The sequence below is a fragment of the Callorhinus ursinus genome, unplaced genomic scaffold, assembly GCF_003265705.2.
Source record: "Callorhinus ursinus isolate GAN/ISIS: 27379988/994484 unplaced genomic scaffold, GSC_fseal_2.0 scaffold26, whole genome shotgun sequence".
NCBI classification, from domain to species: Eukaryota; Metazoa; Chordata; class Mammalia; order Carnivora; family Otariidae; genus Callorhinus; species Callorhinus ursinus.
Genome location: NW_027397088.1, coordinates 6,051,357 through 6,071,728, shown reverse-complemented (window position 1 = coordinate 6,071,728; position 20,372 = coordinate 6,051,357). Strand labels below are relative to the sequence as shown.

General features: G+C 41.6%; 1 protein-coding gene and 1 long non-coding RNA gene across 9 annotated transcripts in view; one reads left to right on the top strand and one right to left on the bottom strand.

Annotated features, from left to right (window-relative positions):
• Positions 1 to 20,372, top strand: part of LYRM4 (LYR motif containing 4) — a 264,652-nt gene that overhangs the window by 1,683 nt on the left and 242,597 nt on the right. The gene's annotated exons all lie outside the window — the stretch shown is intronic.
• Positions 1,573 to 6,411, bottom strand: LOC112838388 (uncharacterized). The gene is made up of 3 exons (XR_003211970.2): positions 6,010 to 6,411; positions 2,775 to 2,853; positions 1,573 to 1,769 (listed from the first exon to the last, which is right to left on the bottom strand). It is a non-coding gene; the product is annotated as an uncharacterized lncRNA (long non-coding RNA).

Sequence of the window (20,372 nt, the reverse complement as noted above, 5' to 3'; positions counted from 1 at the left end):
GTGAGACCAGTCAAATGGTTTAAAGAACCATTTCATGGGAGAGCATGATTTTACTTAATGACTTTGGAAGGTGAAGTTTGTAAACATTAGGGATACTGGTGGAATTTTAACAAAAAATTAGCCAAGTACTTAGCACCAAGAACTTCACCAAGTCTGTTGAAGAAAGCTACAAAATATGCAAGTGAATAAGTGGAAACCAGTTATTTGCAGTCTGGAAGAAGGTATTTTGTCATTTATATTTACTGAGAATGAACAAGAACTGGGAATCAGCACACAGGTCATACACTGAAGGGAGGGATAGGGTAGATATGAAAGCACATCATAGAAAAGTCAAGGAGGAGTCCTCAGAGAATATGTCATCTTCAACAAGTCACTCAATTTTCTTGCTTACAAAAATAGCTTGTTGGACTAGGTAATCTCTGAGGACTCTTACATTACTAAAAATCCATTTGGAAATGATTTATGAGCCAGGTGGTGAAATCCACATTTGAGGCAAAATTTTTATCAAGTGGATAAATGCCAAGTCAACAGGGGTAAACTGCAGGAAAACCATTCGAATTGTACCTGGTGAGCAGAAAATTGGAAATGAGTTTCTGTGTCCACTGTAAGGTAATATACATTTAGAAAAATAATTGTTCAAATTATACTTTGAGTAATGCTTTTGAACTGAATTTATTATACATGTGTAAATGTATTAACTATAGGAATCTAATAATCATTTTACACTTTCTTGAAATCATGGACCTAAAACCTGAGACTTCCACTGGTATGATCTCTAAGATAGTAAACTTGTTAAAAAATAATGTCCTTCTGTATTAAGGCTATGTCTTGTGAATTTCAAAGACAGCCCCTTCCCCCTTGTGAAGTTCTCTCTATTGGGCAATGCCCTTTAAACACTCTTGTCTTGATTTCATCCTCTTTTGAGATTCAGTTCAATCATGACCTTCTCAGGACAAAGGTTTTCCTAACTCTCCTCATTCACAACCCCAACCTCCATCCAAGCAGGTCTTAAGTGTCATTTTACTTCAGTGCTTCCAAAAACATGTCTGAAGACTAATTTGCCCTGTGTCGTACCAAAACCTGGAGATAGAAAGATAAGAGCTTCGGGTTCAGCAAAGCACCTACTATCAATGGCTTTTTTAACCTCTGTGGGACGGTTATAGAAACCATTTTCACAAACTGTGTTAAGTGCTGTGATGGGCATGCACAGGGGTGAAATCAAGAATACTTCCCAGAAGATGACATTGGGTCAAAGGCATGAAGCAGCATAGTACACTCCAATAACAACAAACAGTAGAAGATTATTTAATTGCTGGAGAGTTAAGTGTGATTCAAGGGTGACAGGATGAGACTGAGGGTGAAAAAGACCACATACTCAGGGGCCTAGGCACCATGCTAAGGAACTTGGACTTTATTCTTAGCTGACAGGCAGCCAGTAAAGCCATTACATACTAACATAAATAACATTTTTATGAAAAGTAACCATTAAATTAGTGACAAGAGTGACATTGTTCGACATTTTTGCAAATCTCTTTAATGTTTGACTTAATGAAAGAAGGGTAGATTCTTGTATTTGTGTCTGCCTACGGCCTGTTGCTATATCACATGTCATTTAGCCTCTGGGAAATTCCACTGTACACGCATAAGAAAATGAGAGTAACAGGCAAGTGTCTTCTTGGTATTGTGAAAACAGTTTTCCTGATGGATCCCCTGAAAGGTCTCAGATCCCCCACTGGCCCCTGGCCCACACTTGGATAACACCATAGTGTCTAAAAACGAGAAGAGAACAAGCAATGAGAGTAGTGTCACAGAAGTCCAGATTGTCCCGTGTTTTGGGAAAGTGGTTGTGGTCAGGGGCACTTGCTTTAGCGAGGTCCAATAAATTAAGATGGAAATGTGGTCCCTGGTGTCAGCAGTACGGAGATCTCTAGGGACATTTACCAGAGCAGTGTTAGTGTGGTGGTTAAGGCAAAACCTGGATTGTGGGGGTTGAGAAGTGAATCAGAAAGAAGTAAACAGCCACAGTCAGTGTAAACCAACCCATCACCCCAGGAACTCTCTGGTTAACATAATAGGGGTGTTTGGATAACTGCTAGAGCAAGACCCCACAAGAGGTGAGAAGTGCTGTGTCTGAGAGCACAGCTGGTCTTGGGACAGGAGAAGGGACACTTTTTCATCAGTGGGTGAAGGAGGTGAAGATGGGAAAGGATGGGAAGTTGAGGTGATTCGTGCCATGCCTGACAGCCAGTTTCTGGATGAAGTGGAAAGTAAGTGGATGTTGAGGAAGCACTGTGCTCTCAGATTTATTATTACACGTATCAAACACTATTGTCATTGTAGGTTTACTTGTGTCTGCCATTCATTCCTTGAAAGCAGAAATTCTGTTTTTTGATCTATCCCTAGTGCTTAGCACAGTAACTATGCAGTATGTTTATAATTATTTGTTAAAAAGTAAGAGGAAATTGTATTCAGAAGTAATTTTTATCAGCCATTTCTCCTCTTATAGGTTAAAAATAATGTAAAATATGAGGGCGCCTGGGTGGCTCAGTTGGTTAAGCGACTGCCTTCGGCTCAGGTCATGATCCTGGAGTCCCGGGATCGAGTCCCGCATCGGGCTCCCTGCTCAGCAGAGAGTCTGCTTCTCCCTCTGACCCTCTCCCCTCTCGTGCTCTCTATCTCTCATTCTCTCTCTCTCAAATAAATAAATAAAATCTTTAAAAAAAAAAAATAATGTAAAATATGAGAAAAAGCAAAAATAATGCCCAAATGCTTACCAAATTGAGTATCAGAACTCCTTTCTTCATTAAATATTTGAGTATTACACTTCTTGTATACTAAGCATTGAGGTGAGAGCTGCAAATCAAAATGAGCCTCCCATTAATGGTAGAGAGTGGTAACTGACCATTGACCTTAAAAAACAAAAAGAGCCCATTATTTTACCAGCCAAATGAGTCTCTTTGGGAACAGAGGAATTGCAATTCAGGACAGGCAGGCTGTGGCAAACCATAAGCCAGTCTGGAGAACAAAGGAGAGGAGCTGCTTGGAACAAAAGACTGTTGGAGGAAAGTGAAGAGTTGAAGGTGTTGGTGGTTCCTCATTGGCTGAGGTTGTGGCAGTTTCTTCTTGGCTGGGTGGTTGCTGGGCAAGGAGATAACCTTCTTTCTGCTGGGATAGTAATGTGAACTTCTTCCGGTCCATTAGTGTGGGGTAAGCTAGACGGAAAGTTCGTGAGTGACAGGTCCCCCTACAGGCTTGCCGACTACATTTCAAATGAGACTTCCCTTTATTAATTTTCATAGTATCATCAGAAGTTTATCAGTCAAGTTCATGGGGCATCTGGGTGGCTCATTCGGTTAAGCGTCTGCCTTCAGCTCAGGTCGTAATCCTGGGGTCCTGGGATCCTGGGATGGAGCCCAGCGCTGGGCTCCCTGCTCATCAGGGAGCCTGCCTCTCCCTCTTCCCCTCCACCTCCCCCCGACTCGTGCTCTCTCTCTCTCTCTCGCTCTCTCAAATTAATAAAATCTTTAAAAAAAAAACTATCAGTAAAGTTCAAAGGAGGAAAAGGTGTATAGGGGAGCTGTCCTCATAAGCACCACCTTAAAAATAGATTATCAATAGGAATGCTTTTGAGTACAAGTAGTAGAAAACCTTTACACAGTATATAAGGCGTTTATTCTCACATAGAGAAGGTCTAGAGGTAGGTAGCTGGTCGAACTGATTTAGCCACTAGATGATGTCAGGGTGTCTGAGTGTTCGTTTTCCTCTCATGCTTATGCCTGGTGGTTGCAAACAGCTATTGAAGTTCCAAATATATCCTTATTCAAGGCAAGAAGCAGAAAAAAAGGGTGCCCCAACCAGGAAATAGTAAGCTTTGTCTCATAAGGAAAGGGTAAACTTGGAACCGTTCTAGTGGACTTCTGGTTATAGCACTGACCAGAACTCTGTTACATTTTTCTCACTAGCTGGGCATGGGGCTGGAAAATGAGGGTGTAGCTATTCCAGCCTCTGTAGTGGAAGGCAGCAAAGAGAAAAGGATTGGGAATGACTGCTGGGCCAGCCACCAGTTAGTGTGTGTGCAACTAGGGACATGTCGACATGGGTGGAGGAGCATTCCAGGCACAGACAATGAGGTGTCGTGCCAGGGAAGTAAAACACAAGGGGCACCTCGAGGCCAGAAGCACTGGATTGGAGTTCCAGCATAGATGACTTTGAGTGCTGGTCGAAATAGTCAGCAAGTAATCAAATGGGTCTAAAACAAAGGTGAGGATAGAAAGGATAAACAGCTTGACTAAAGTCGGCAACTGGTAAAGATAGAATGGGAACTAGAATGCCTCCCAGCCCCCAGGGCACTGCTTTTTCCAGGATTCCACCCTCCTCAGTGGAAACTTCCTACAACACCATGCATCCTCTGACTTGGCCTTCAAAAGTGTTAGAAACATCAATCTAAAGATAGATATTTTCACAATTTATTTTTCCAGCTGCAGTAGCTGAACAGGTTCTCCCTAGTTTTGTGACTGGTAAATTACTAACTGTTGGTAATGACAGGTCTCAGTTACTACCTGCTACACCACTGAACGCAACATGATTGAAGCCTGATTGAAGTCTTGATGGACTAAATAATGGTTCCTATTTAGTAGTCTGTTCTCTTTGAACTAGAAGCTGAGGATGTGGAACCTTGAGCTCCTGGACACAGCAGGAACCAGGCAGATGGTTTCCTCCACAAGTTCTGTACTTACTGTTACAGAACTTTAGACATTGACTACCTGTTTTGCCCCATGTGCCACTGATTGATCAAGAATGCCAAGGTGAATAATACTAATTCTAATGTGAATAGCATCAATACCAAGCACCTTTCCCTTTCTAAAACAGGACAGCTGCACTAAAGACCTCACTGCCGAATATTCTTTGGCTTTGGAACAAATGAACAAATCCAGTTTTGTCTGTTCCTAACAGTTCTTGAAAGCTCATATATATTATTGCACTAGAGCCTTGGAGATAGAATACAAACACAGGATGGTTCAGCAGCTTTTTGGCATTCTTAACAAGATTATTAGGATTTTTCCCCCAGTAAAGAAGTTTTGTTTTTTTTAAGTCTTGAAACGGATGTGTATATTATGAGCAATCAAAGAAACCACAGAATTCTGTAATAAGCAGCTAAAGTAGAGTTTTGCTCACTATAAAATGTGGACAAAGCATATCTCTCTGAAAATTTTTTTAACTTTATGTCACAGGCTATGCAAGAACACAGAAAAGGAGGAGAGGAATAAAAGAGAAAAAGACAACTCTTAAATTTTCTAAGTTCTTCCCAAATTTACTCTTAAATTTGTTCCAAGTATCTACCATTGAACTCATGGAATAGCCTGTGGCACTTTATTAGAACCATTGTTAACTGATCCCTTCTTTCTACAAATCCCCACAACAACTAGAGACAGTTCATTTGTACTGAAGAAAAACAGCTTCTTAGACTCTTCAAAGAAGGATTATTCATTAACCATTAAATATGCTTGACATTTCAAAAATTTTTTTTTCTTTTGTGGTTGCTAAGTTCTGCCATGGCATATAGCAGGAAAATAAGTAAAATTGTACAATTAACTTTGAGAAGAAAATATTTAACATAGCCTGAATTGGGGGGGGAAATAACATTTTTTACTCTTGACAGTAGAGCAAAGTGTTAAAAAATTATTAGATCTATGTGTCATTGTTGACTTACTGAGTTTAGTTTATAAAAGTTTCCAGATTCTATTATTCTATTTATGCTTTATCTTGGCCCCTAAATATTTAAAAAATTTATAAGAATACATACAATAAGATGAAATAATTGTCATAATTAAAAAATAATAAATGAGAGATTCAGGGCAAAGAGAAAATAGAGAATGTTGTTAAGACAGTAAAGGAGTAAAGCTAGACCACAAAATGCAAAAAGTAAATGGGATTTCCGTAAAGTATCTTTAAATTATTCTGTGTTATACCAGGGTATTGCTTTTTTTTTTTTAACACAAGTATACTTACAAAACATTGTTTGAGAACTGCTGTAATGAACATCATAGAAAATTGCCTGCCTCTTAACAACTTGCATCAATAGCCATATGACTGCTTTGTCGTGGGTGAAAGGTACTTCATTCTCTATTTCTTCTCTTCTATGACCCCTTTCCTGACACTGAATCCCATTTCATCAGGTAATGGATTTTTACATATGTCTTAGCATTTATTTTCTCAATTAACTGGTACTTGGCCAATTTAGGAAAATTCTACAGAAACCAAATTAAGTAATAAAACTAGATCAGTGACATGAGCCAAGCTGTGAATTTCTGGATTTAGCAAGAGTGAGCTGAATTAAGATGGGTCCTCCTGGCTTTTGTTTGTGTTAGTAATAGGAATGCCTTGAATAGGGTTCCTTCAGTTGATCTCTACCCTCCCATTTTAAGAAGCAAATTTAGAATTTCCAAAGTTATGACATAGTAATGTATCACTGTGACATCTTGGTTATCTGTGTGGCTTCATAGCCACTCATTACTGGAATTGTCTTTTAAAGTATAGCAGTTTTTTTTAACTCAAATATTTTGAGATTTAAACCAAAAAAAAAAAAAGCTCACAGAAAAGTCTTTCATGACAAATAAAAGAGAAATGAAAGTTGCAATGACTTGATGCTAGAACTTCTCTCTTCTTTTCTTTTACACCATATTTCTTCCTCTAATATTATCATTCCTCAACTAATTTGCTTTAAATATTGTTTTCAGTATTATGAATGAGAATCATGAGCAAGGCAGTCTTGACTTAGAAAGATTCCTGGCCTTTGAATCAAGAAAACTTGCTTCGGGGGCACCTAGGGGTTCAGCTGGTAGAACATACCACTCTTTTTTAAAGATTTATTTGTTTGTTTGTTTATTTGGGGTGGCAGGTGGGGGAGCAGAGGGAAAGAGAGAATCTCAAGGAGACTCCCCACTGAGTGTGGAGCCCAATACGGAGCTCGATCCCAGGACCCTGAGATCACGAGCTGAGCTGAAATCAAGTCAGATGCTCAACCACCTGAGCCACCCAGGCACCCCAAAGCATAGCACTCTTGATCTCAGGGTTGTGAATTCAAGTCCCATGTTAGTAGGTGGGCAGATTACTTAAAAGAGAAACATTTCAAATTTAAGGTCAATGAGCTCTGTTACCTTGGTAAAAATCATTTACTCCCCAGTATGACATCTATGAAATGAGAGTACTAAAGTTGCCAAACTTTCTGGCAGAGTGTTTGGCATACAGCAGGTACTCCAAAGTCACCCCTATATTTCAGCAGATACAGGTAAATTAGCTACTACATAGTTATCTTTTACACTGGCAGTCCAGCTGCCAAATCATTGAAATTTGTAGTAGCCAACAGTGATTTAACCAGCTCAAGTTAAACTTTTGGAGTCATTCTGTGCCAGGTATTTATTCGTATTTGCCAGGTATTTATTCTCAGTCCAGAAAACTCTATCACTGGAATACATAGTTTCAATATGGTGAGATTGGCTTGAGCCTTCATTCAGCTAACCTTCTTTGGATACCTGCCATGTGCCAGACCCTTTGCTCCCTGCTAGAGGTACAGAGATAAACAGAACATGATCTTTGCCTGAGGAGCTTTGCAGTTCAGTGCCCACAGTAATACATTCACTGCAAATTTTATAACAGTGTGGTGGCAGTGTACTGATGGAGAATTGAGCATCGTGTGGTGGGAGCAGACAGGCAATGCAACATAGCCTGTCCAGAAGGGGAGTGAGGTTTAGAAAGCAATGGTAGCTGGCCCGAGCTGTAAAGATTCAGTAGGGATTTGCTGGTGAAGAAAGGCAGAAGCAGAGGGGACAGATGTAAAAAAAAAAAAAAAGGTGTAATTGATGTTGGGTGTGAGGGACTGCCAGCAGTTTGGGCCACTGATGGCAGACAGAGGGCGAAGATGAGAGTAGACAGATCACGGAAGTGAGACCACAGATGACAGAGCCCCAAGTGCCCTGCCAGACTGCTGGGATGTGTTTCTAGGCAGTGGGAAGCCATTAGGTATTTTAAGCAGACTACAGGTACGCCTTTAGCTGGACCCCAGACGTGAAGGGGATTGAAGACAGAGGCCAGTTAGGAGGTAACGGCATTAGTTCTATTGAGTCCTGATGGTAAAGGCCAAACTGGAGCAGTGGTGATGAGTGAAGAGAAGAGACTGGTTTTGAGATACACTGAGAAGTAGAATTAGCTGGTCTTCGTGATTGGTTGAATATGTTGGATTAGAGGGGATGACTCGAACTTCAGTGAGCAGAATATAATTGGAAGGAGGAAGACCATTCAAAATGAAACATCACACATATCAGGGACAGTGCCTCTGTGGTACAAGGAAGACATTTCCCATGAGTACCTTTGTGTGCAGTGATACAGCTTCAGGAGAGTATCTGGATGTTTCAGACAGGATTTTTTTTTTCTAAGATTTTATTTGTTTATTTGAGAGGGAGAAAGAGCACAGAGGGAGAGGGAGAAGCAGACTCCCCACTGAGGAGGGAGCGCGATGCGGGGCTTGATCCTAGGATGCTGGGATCATGACCTGAGCCAAAGACAGATGCTTAACTGACTGAGCCACCCAGGTGCCCCTCAGACACAATTTTTTTTTAAGATTTTTTATTTATTCATAGAGCATGAGCAAGAGGAAAGTCAGACGGAGAGGGACAAACAGACTCCCCACCACGTGGGGAGCCCAGCGTGGGACTCAATCCCGAACCCCAGGATCATGACCTGAGCCAAAGGCTGATGCTTAACTAACTGAGCCACCCAGGTGCCCCTCAGACACAGTTTTAAAGCATCTCTTTGGCCCTAGATGTTAACTTAATCTGCAACACTATATAAGCTTAGCTCAGTTTTGTTTCTCCAATTATGTAGCTTTCATACATTAATTTTCTTTATTTGCCAGTTAGTATTCATCAGTGTTCAGTTAGTTCATTTTATTTGTTCTCAGGGTAATTATTTGTTTTATTTATCACATGGCTCATTAGATGTCATTAGTGCCTCTATTAACCTTATATTCTTTTGTTTCTGGGGTAATTTTTGAGTGGATTTAGTACACCCCCTTTTGCCTAGTTTAAAATTACTTATGTGATCAATTCATTACAATTATATATATTATTCTATAGCATATTTATTCACTTAATGCCCTCATCCTTTCTTTTTGTGCATCCACAGTTTGAGAATAAATACAAATATTTTCCCTATACAATTATCCCTCCCTGGCATCTGATCCCTAACAGTGAGGGTGTCTTAACCAGAAGTCATTTCTGTAGGCAGAAGCATCTCATCTAAAATCTCCTTTGCCCTTTACTAAGCAGAATGCTAAATTAATTGAGAAACTAGTTCCTTGCAGCCACACTGGAGCCAGAACAAGCCATTGATCCTCTCTCCTGGTCCAGTGGTCTCTTACTCATTCAACAGTTCTTTATTGAGGATTCACATTGTACTCGAGTTCAGTGTTCTGTTTCTTCCTTCTCAGACCAAGGATGAAAAGATTTCAGGACTGTGACAGACCTCTAAACTCATGGAGACGAGAAATAGTAAGCACAGTTTTTAGTGGCAAACCTAATGCCACTAAACCCCAAACTTGAAACTCTAAAGGAAGGCAATCCCGGGAGGTGTTGAGTAAATTAGGGCAGATCCTGCTGGGCAGCCTCCTGGAAGGGATGTTGCTTACAGGCTCTGCCCCCTGCAGGCCCCAGAATCCTGACTAGAACATTCAGTCTCAAAAAAAAAAAAAAACATTCAGTGTCATCACCTAGTTTCAGCACCTCTCCTTCCTCACGTCTGAAGGACTGGCTTCCCGTGAGACTCTGATATACCCAAAGGTCTATTCATTCCCAGGTTCCTGTGCTTGGTTCTTCTGCTTTTCCCTCTTTGTACCTTCCCTTTAATTTTATCACAATCCGTAGTTTCATTTGCCACCTTGATTTGGTGTTTACTCCCAAGTCTGTTTCCAGCTCAAGTGCCAGATGGAATAGGCAACTCACACACATCCAGACCTACCCAGCTAAGCTGGGGATTGGGCATTCGTCCAAGATACCTTCCCTTTACCTGGCTTCCTGTTCTTCCACATTCTACCTGGACACCACTCAGGCCCATCCCCTCCTCTTCATCCCTGCTAGCTTAGCTCATCGTTACTCTTCATCTCGGTGGCTACACCCCTGTTCTACTATCAGTCCGCTCTGTAACCCCTCTAAATGCAGGTAGCTAACTTGCTGAACAAGGTGCTGGGCACCAGTAGGTGGATGATTTCTTTGAGGAAGGAGTACCATGGTTTATCCAACTGAAGGACCTTATAAGGACCAGAGTCAAGATTTGAACCCAAAACTTTGGCTCTAAGATATGCTTGCTCCCACCCAGCCACCCTACTCCCCCTGTTTAAATGCACCAGAGGCTAGACGTGGCTTTTGGAGTAAAATTCATTCTTAGCTTCACATGCCCCTCTTTGTGTTCTGCCTCCTCTCTTCCTGTCTCTTTTCACTTCAGCCAGATCAAACTTCTCCCATTTTCGTAATGGTGCCACGTGGCTTTAGGCCTTCATGTGATCACATACTGGTTCCCTCCCTTCGTACAGCAAAACCTAATCATCCTTCAGAATTCAGCTAATAGGCTGACTCTTGATAAGCTCTCTGAAACCTCCCAACCCCACTCTATTTCCTTATTAAACAATTTTTTTTTTTTTTAAAGGAAACGGGTGCCCAGGTGGTTCAGTCAGTTAAGTGTCTGCCTTTGGCTCAGGTCATGAGCCCTGCATCAGGCTCCCTGATCAGCGGGAAGTCTGCTTCTCCCTCTCCCCCTCCCTCTGCCTCTGCCCCTGCCCCCAACTCATGCTCTTTCTCTCTCTCAAATAAATAAATAAAATCTTTTAAAAAATAACAACTAAAGGAAAAAGAAAAAAACTTTAATTGCTTCTCATTGCTCTTGATAAAGTTCACAATCCTTACCATGGCCTACATTTGCCATAGGGTCAGTTTCCCTGCCTCTCTGGCCCTATATCACCTTCCCTTTTGGGGGGTGCTCTCCTCACATTGCCCTTTTCTCAACTTTCTGAAATACTCTGCTGCCCTGAACCCATGTTGTCCCTCTGTCTCAAAGGTCTTTCTCTGTCCGTATAGGTCACCCCTCCCTGCTCACTCAGCTGGACCCCAGCAAAGGCACATGCCTGTGCTGTAAGCTCTCACAGCCCCATGACTGCTCTGTCATGACACTTCCACCAGGTGTAATTCTACGTGGACTTTGTAATCACCTCCGTAACGTCTGCCCCACTAGTCTGCCCTCAGGCTGCAGGAAGTCAAGGACTGTGTGTGGTTTTGCTCACCACTATCCCTGCAGCATCCAAGCCAGGCACGAATGGATTGTATTTATGGTGGCTCCTTCCTTGTCTTCCAGACACTTTGTGCAAAATCCTGCCATGTTAATTCCCCCATCACTCTTGTCCTTGTTCACTATACTGTCCCTGGGGCGTAAGGACTATGTTTGAGTCAACTTCACTTTCTCAGTGATAACACACTGGAAAAGCAAAAGAAATGTGTGAGTGAAAGCCATGTGTACGGGTAACTGCTTATTAACAAGGATAAGTGGAAAGATTAACTACCGGGGTGATCATGTTTAGGGCACAGATGGTCACATAATTTTCTTTAACTTCCTTCTTCACATATCTGAATACAGAGGCATCTCAGAGAATTTTAAGATAAGTTTGGTTTCCCCAACCAAATTTATATCCAGCCTTTTTTCCCCCAGAAATTCACCTATAATATTTAAAAAGGCCTTCCTGCAAATGAAACCAGCTTGATTTCTTTCTCTTTGGGACCACTGTAAGGTGTATGTAGGCAAGCCCATTACTAACAAGTGATCACACAGTACTAGGGTAGTTTTCCAAGCTGCCTCCCCAAGCTGAAGGAACCCCAGTAGGCGGTGTAAGCTGCAGCAGGAGCCCCGAGGAAGGGCCTCCCAGCCTCCCCTCCCTCCCCCATGGGCGGCGGAGGCTGGCTCTCTGTCTGCTGTTAGGAATGCTCACGTGTGCGCGCTACACCCAGCCTGCCCATCCACATCCATGTTGCCACGGTTGCTGAGACCTCTCAGAGGCTTGAGCTAGGTGAGTGTAGAGAGAACAGGTCCCAACTTCTGTCCCAAGCTAGGGCAGAACTGCTTCTCTCCATAGAGTGAGGATCTCAGGTTTGGGACCGTTTCTTCCTACATTTTGGCTAGACACACGAGCTACATCAGACAGGATTCTCTCTTCTCCCTTTCCAGCACTCCTGCTCTTGCATCCTCAGCCAGATACTCTCCATGCCCTAAGACCTTCAGACGTGGTCTGAAGGACGAGCAGGGATGGGGGAAGGGGCTCCATCACAGGGATGTCCTGTCAGCAGCATTGTTAAGAGGTAGACTCGATTCAGAAAGCAAGATGTGTGGGCCATATGGTTTCTTAAAAGCCACTTCCATTTTCCTTCTAAAAAAATAAAAACACAAGGAAAAATTCTCCCAAAACTCTGAGTCATCTCAGGTGATGAACAAATGAGACATCTCAGGCGAGGAACAAAACTTGGTATGGGAAGAAAAAAAGTCCATGTTGTCAGAACTGTCTGTCACTGGTAGTGACTGTGGACACATTGTTTTCTTAAGATGCCACCATCTGTTTCACTGAGAAGAATTTTCAAAGGTCAGAAGAACCAGTGCAAGATGGTAAAGAGAAAATAAGCTTCTTTGTTTTAATTAATTAAAAATAACCAAAATGCCAAAAACTACTTCTTCTTTCATAACCTCTACTACTAACCTAGGCAGTCGTTTCCTGGCAATAATGTTATTTCCACAATCACCTGGAAAACCTCATGTATTTCAGGCATACAATTATCACAGAGGATTGTCTCTGGCATCCTTCTAATAACCCTGAGGAATAAGAGGGAATCCAGTGTTTATTTTTACTATATCTTCCATTTTTTTTCTTCTTCTTTAAGGATGGAAGAAAGAGTTATTACCTTTCAGCACAGCCTGTTTTCATTTTGCAATTCCTTTGTATTTTCATATGCCAGCCTGAAGACAAATGTGTTCAGAATATTAGAACCTAAGAAAAGAGAATCTGGTTGATTTCTTTTCTATTCTCGAAGTCTTTAACATGTGCAAGAGATTGGGAGCTATGGACAGCAGGGCTCAAAACCCACATTTTGTGCTCCCAGGGTCTTAAATCTCTCTGGAGTCCTGAGTATCTGCCTCCGTGATGGAGGTAAAACACCTGGGTCAAGTGTGGATAGAGCAGACGGATGAAATTAACAGAATTTGCCCTTGAAGGATTTGCTGGTTCCTGCTGTATTTTGAGTCCTTGAAGAGCAGAAATCTTGTCATACTTATATTGTGTTTTATTTTTAAACCTCCCCCTCCCTGACTTTGCCTATCGTAGGGACTCTCCTAAAAAGTGCAAGCAGGCCAGCAAATTATTAAATGAGAATTTATGTGTGAGGGCTTCATAATCTATGAAGCACTTTCAAATTAAGGTAGCGATAATATGGTTGGGAGTGTTTGAGTTTGTCTTGCTTAGGTTGAAATAATTGTATTTTATGACATCACTAAGGATGAAGGACTTTGTTAGAATCCCAGGATTCCTGAGTCAGACCAGTGCCATGTATCATTATTTTATGGCGCTTCAGTTGTCCACCACCAACACCATAGTTGCCTTTAGGCCTCCCATGTCTATTTTCCTCTCCATGATCCTTGTGAATGGTAACTTTTTTTTTTATTATTTTTTTTTAAGATTTTCTTTATTTGCAAGAGAGAGAATGAGAGACAGAGAGCATGAGAGGGAGGAGGGTCAGAGGGAGAAGCAGACTCCCCGCTGAGCAGGGAGCCCGATGCGGGACTCGAACCCGGGACTCCAGGATCATGACCTGAGCCGAAGGCAGTTGCTTAACCAACTGAGCCACCCAGGCGCCCAGTCCTTGTGGACGGTAACTTTTTGACAAAGGCACTGACATATCACATATCTCTGGGAGCCATACTCACTCAGTTAACAAATATTTATTGAACTTCCACTGTATAGCAGGCGTTCTGCTGGGCACCAGAGATAGAGCAGAAAATAAAACTTATCGGAGTCCTGCGTTCCTAGAGTTTTCATTCTAGTAAGATTGTGTTGTAACAGGAGCCCTCCAGCACTTTGATAACTAGATCCACTGTAGGTAGTAGTCTCACACACGTATTTACCAAATTCAGGCTTAGTTACAGTTTCATTCCAGGGGTTAAAAGCATTAGGAGGACTGATTTTATTCAAATTCTGATTAAAATCATGTTAATAAAATCAGCCCTTGCCACTGAGGCTGTTTACTGCCTGAGGGATATCTCTTCCATATTCACACAGATTCCCCCAGTGTTTGGGGGGAAAAAAGAAGAGAGGGGGACTCCAAAGTGAATTAACATTGATGGATCACATGCTGTGTATCAAGCACCATATATCATGTACTTCAGTATGCATTGTCTTATTCAGTGTAGATTCACTATGAAATAGGTATTATTACTCCATTTTACAAGTACAATCATAATAATAGCTTTGTTATACTTAAACATTTCTCATGGGCCAGACACATGTTAGGCCCTTCCTTGCATTATCTCATTTAACCATCATAAAAAGTCCACGAAGCAGATCCTTCTTTTTTTTTTTTTTTAAAGATTTTTTTTGTTTATCCGACAGAGACACAGCGAGAGCAGGAACACAAGCAGGGGGAGTAGGAGAGGGAGAAGCAGGCTTCTTGCCGAGCAGGAGCCCGATGTAGGGCTCCATCCCAGGACCCCGGGATCATGACCTGAGCCGAAGGCAGACGCCTAATGACTGAGCCACCCAGGGGCCCCGCAGATCCTTCTAATTTCCCCCAATTTGCAAGTAAGGAAACTGCAGCTCAGAGCAGTAAAGTAGCAAACCTAAAATGATATAGCTGATTGGGAACTAAGTTAACACCTGAGTCCTCCAATTCCAACACTTTTCCCCATGTTTCTTGTGGACGCAGGTTAGGAAGCCTTCTCGACCACCACCTGTCTCCGCAGGAAGATGCTGCTCTTTTTTCTTTGGGTGGGCTTCTTTTCATAAGAGATAGACTCATGTGTCCTGGTGTCCTGCCAGATAGGTGCAGGTAAATTCTCCGTGAAAACACCTACTGGGGAGCTATTACCAACATCACTGTGGATCTCTTTCTGTTCTTACTACCCCTTGACTTCAAAGTACAGGTCAGAGTTTGTACTCTATAATTTTAATTTCCCTAAATAATTTCAGCAGTAGAAAACAGGTGAGGCTAGCTTTGGCAGAGCTAGATTGACGACCTAATGTCAATCTTCCCAAGGAGAATCTGTGGTGCTATGAGTCCCATTTGGTGCAAGACCACATAGCCACATTTACCCTAAGGGAAGGAAATATTTCTGGACCACAGGCCCAGTTCCTTCCTGATTGGTGCCAAACCAGAGCTGTGGAGATGTGAGCATCCAGCTGCCATCATTGCCTTCCCTCCCATGCTTCTGTCTGCTCATGCTCTTGTCTTGCCCCATGACTGCATCTGTTCCTTTATGGTGGCTGAGAGCCTCTGCCAAAAGGAACCTTAAAAAACAGACAACCAGCCTCTATAGGAAAACATTACTCTAAAAGAGCCAATAGCAAACCCTGTAGAAAAAAGACCAGTGTGGTTTGTGCTCTTTGGACTATAGACGATCCCTTGATAGCCTGCTCATGGTAGGAATGGTCTACACATGATTTCCACTGTCCCCTTCAGCTTACTCCTCACTCCACTACAGTCTGGCTTGTCAAATTCCTTCTGTTATTCTTTTGTCTTCAGCCCATTTGCTACCAGGATCACCATCTTTCCCCCTCCCCCCCCCACCATGCAGGACACCACTGTCTTCCTGGTCTCCTCCCTGTTTGGGACACTCCTCCTCCTCTACTTCTCTTCCTTCAATATGGGATCTCCTTTCTATTGCACCTTAACCTTCTCACAACCTCCCTACATGTGCCTCAACCCAGGGTGGCTTCATGTTGTGGCTTCAACCCAGGGTGCTCTGATGATTCACCCTTGGTTTATCCTTTCCCCTAACCTGCAAACCCTTCTCTCCAAAGCCTTCCTTCAGCTTCTGGGTATGCTACCAAATTGAGTGTGTCTACACAAAATTCTGCATCCATCCCAGCAAACATGGCCCTCCTGCATTCCTTCTCATTGTCTGGATGTTCAGCTCTCAAGCCAGAAATCACTTTACTTTCTCTCCTTATTTTATCCGTAGTCCATCTTCTTGCCCAGTGGATTGTCTCTCCCATATTTCTCTTACCAGCAGAAATTTTGCATCCCCACAGTGACTGTCTTAGTTGGCCCTCAGCAGTTTCTGTCTGGATTTTATAACAGCCTTCTACAAATCTGTGTCTTCAGTTCTTAATGCCACCAAGGCATCCTTCATCTTGCCACTTTAGATCCACTCCAATTCAAAGCACACCAGTTCTAAATCCAAATCCCATGGTGCCACTCTCTGAAGTCATGCATTTAAAAGTAGCACCAAGGGTTAATAGAAGCAGAATTCTTCCCTTAGAAGCCCAAGATTTGTCAAGAAAATTTGATTAGGTAGACTTCAAATGCATAAATGCTGAATGAGAGCCCAGTAAATAAAAGCCATCGTCTAGACCTATGAATAACTATGTCTAAGACATTATTATGTTTATCTATATGAAATATGTCAAATTTGTAAAATTCAGGTATTCAAATAGATTTCATTTTCTGCTGCTAGAAAATTAAGACTTGACCCTGAGTCAAAATTTGCATTTGTGTCCTATCATGAAGAAGCATAAGCAAAATAAATAGGATTATAAAATTAACATTTTTTTTGTTCTTCAAAGATCTGTATTCACTTCACTACCCTGACTGAGTTAAATTACCTTTAGTTATTTGTTTGTATAAGGGAAAAAGAGCAAGTCAACTTGACTGAATAAAATGTGGATTATTTATAAGGCCCTTAGACTTTCTGTTACTTAAATGCTTATGAATTTCTTAGCTGACTTAACTTATGTATCTTGTGCCTATATGAGTTTGGGTAATCAGTGATGTATCTTTACACACAAATTCTCTAATAAGAAAAATTTCTTTTTTAACATGAATATAGAATTACCCTGCAGAACTTGTCTCGAATGACAGTAGCTTTTCTTAATACTGCATCTTGCCATGTTGTGGTTAAATTAAATTCCTTTGGGCTAGCGTGAGAACCTGACCATCTTTTAACATTGTTCCAAATTTTCAATTAATAAATAAGAAATTTTGCAACCTCATCTTTTCTCAAATGAACTGAAAACAAGCTGCATTAAATTTTATCCCTAACTTGTTTCAATATTTTTTTTAAGATTTTATTTACTTATTTGACAGAGACACAGTGAGAGAGGGAACACAAGCAGGGAGAGTGGAAGAGGGGGAAGCAGGCTTCCCGCTGAGCCCAGATGCGGGGCTCGATCCCAGGTCCCTGGGATCATGACCTAAGCCAAAGGCAGATGTTTAAGACTGAGCCACCCAGGAGCCCCTCAATATGTTTTAACTAGTGAATCAGGATTGTATGTGTGTTGCAAGTGAGAATCAGGAAAATAAGGGTAGGAAAACCAAAATGAGACCTGGAATGAGGTTAACAAGCAAAATGGGCTCTGAGAAGACAGGACACTTGGCAGCCGGGAGCAACCTCCGGTCTGGCTCCAAGCTTCCCAGTAGCCTATGCGAAGAGAAGATCGTGAAGGTTACGGGAGTCACAGTGTCCGTGATATACAAGCAGCCAGGTGCTTAGAAATACAACTCTGCAGGCATGAAAACTCAAGAGATTTCTCTCATGAAGTGCAACATCCTTAACATAAATACAGTCAGTTTCAAAGGATAGTTTCTTCTGGCATCTCGTAATGTGGGCTAATGGCACCAGAGCACAGGGAATAAGGTAGCTTCACTAGAGACCCAAGATTCTAGGTCCCTGGCGCCACCCACAGATAGAGTTGAGTATCCAGTGGAATAGATAGAGGGCTTGTCTTTCAGTCATTCCTACAGAGATAGATCTTAACTTCAGTCAGACACTTGATCTGTTTTGCGCAGCAGTGAGTGAAATTATACTCCCAGGCAAAATCTAAACTGAGTAGAAAGGGAAAGCTTTACTTTTACCTTGAGGGAATTGCCATGGACAGAACCAGAGGCCTCTAAGAACTTTAGATCCACTCCAATTCAAAGCACGCCAGTTCTAGACCATCACGGTTTTTGTAAGAGGCTGTTATGGTAGACCATCTTTCTTAAAATAACTTTCAGATGAGACACTCAAATCAATCGGTGATAAAATGAACCCCTATATAACTAAAATGGTTTATCCTACAGGGTTATTTTGAGCTATAAGCCACTTAACATGTACCAAAAGTTAAGGCTTTGACTTCAGAAATTTTATCTAAGGCTGAGTTTTTAGAATAATATTTTGAGCTCAAAACCATTGTCTCTTAAGACCACTCTGCATGTTTGTCAAAACCTCTTTACCTGCATGCAGGTATACCTTTCCCTCTATGCTCAGAGAGGGCGATATTTTAGTTCCCCTTATCTGTGGTCGGGGCCAGGGGCGGGGGGGAGGACACACACACATTTCAGTACCTCCAGTGGTTGCCTGAAGCCACAGATGGTACAGAACCCTATGGTATACCCGAAGTTTTTTTCCTATACTTAGATATGTTTGATAAAGTTTAATACATTAGGCACAGTACGAGTGTAACAACAATAACCAGTAATAAAATAGAACTATGACAATATGCCATAAGGAAAGGTATGTGAATGTGGTGTCTCTCTCTCAGAATACTGTTCTGTACTCGCTGTTTTTTTCTTTATTTTTTTAAGATTTTTTTATGTATTTGAGTGCGTGAGAATGAGAGAGAGTACATGAGAGGGGGGAGGGTTAGAGGGAGAAGCAGGCTCCTCACTGCTCCCTCCTCACTGAGCAGGGAGCCTGATGCGGACTCGATCCCAGGACTCCAGGATCATGACCTGAGCCGAAAGCAGATTAACCAACTGAGCCACCCAGGCATCCACTCACTGTTTATTTCTGTGGTGGTGTGAGCTGATGAAATGCCCACATGAGATGCAATGAGATGCATGACGTAGGCACTATGACATAGTGTTACAGGCAACTGTTGATCTTCCGTGGATACGTCAGAAGGAGGATCATGTGCTTCAGGACTGTGGTTAACCAAATGTGACTGAAAACTCAGAAAGCAAAACCGCAGATGGGGTGGGGGTGACTACTGTACTTTGTTCTTTTCAAGTGGTCGTAGTTTTGTGGGCATAGTTGCCCTCCGAAGGGTAGAGTTTGGCGTTTAGCACAGTGATGACATTTTTTTCTGGTTCTAAGCCAAATGAATTCTGTATTAAATATAAATTAAATAAATTAATATGTACTAATCTTAAACTAGGGAGAACATTTTAAATTTTCAAATTTTTTCAGTGGCAGTCAATCAATAAATACATTGTTTTCCAGTGAAACTACTTTGTAACCAAGTAAAACTTGGACACAGATAAAAGAACAGGCCATAAACTACATACTTAAGACTAACACAACCAGATTATTTTTCTGTCTAAAGTATTCTAAAGTAACTTAACTCCACATATTTGATGTTGCAGGAATAGAATTGTGATGATGTGTTCAAATTATGCTTAATATGGGAAATGTTAAAGTATAATGTGCAGTAGGTGGAGATAGATGTAAGTTATTTCCAGAACTGTCTAACATTGGTAATTCACTATAATAATTATTAAATGATAGTGAAGAAAAGATATAAACGTGTAGTTAGTAGGTGAAATAAAAAATAATTTCTAAAATTGCTTGTTAGGTTAAAAAATACTAATGAGTATCAGTTTATTGCTGTATATAATTCTGGCTAAATAGCATTGAATTTTTATTCCTGTTGGGTTAGAAATCTTACATGTACCATTGGGTCACAGATTTTTATGATAGTTTTTGGTATTTTGTTTTCTAATTAAATAAAATTTTTTAATTCAACAGTAGTTGTAGAGCACCTACTATGAGCAAAGCATACTGTGGCCCATGGGAAAATAAAGATGAATAGGGTCAGGGTGCCTGTCTTGAAGAGATGGAGAACCTGGTGGGGTAGACACACTGGCCATAAACCCTAGGGGACAAGCAGTGTAATGGGGGTACACAGTAGGACCAGAAACAAAGTGCTAGAGGCTGAGAGGTGGCCTGGGAGTGGGACTGCCATGAAGCCATGGCGTACGGGAGTTGGATGTGCTCACTAGTGGGAACTAAACTTTGCTTTCGAGCTATAATACTAAAACTACAACTTTATTGTGAAAGTACTCTCCTTCTCCCTTAATCTAGCAACTAAATATTACCAG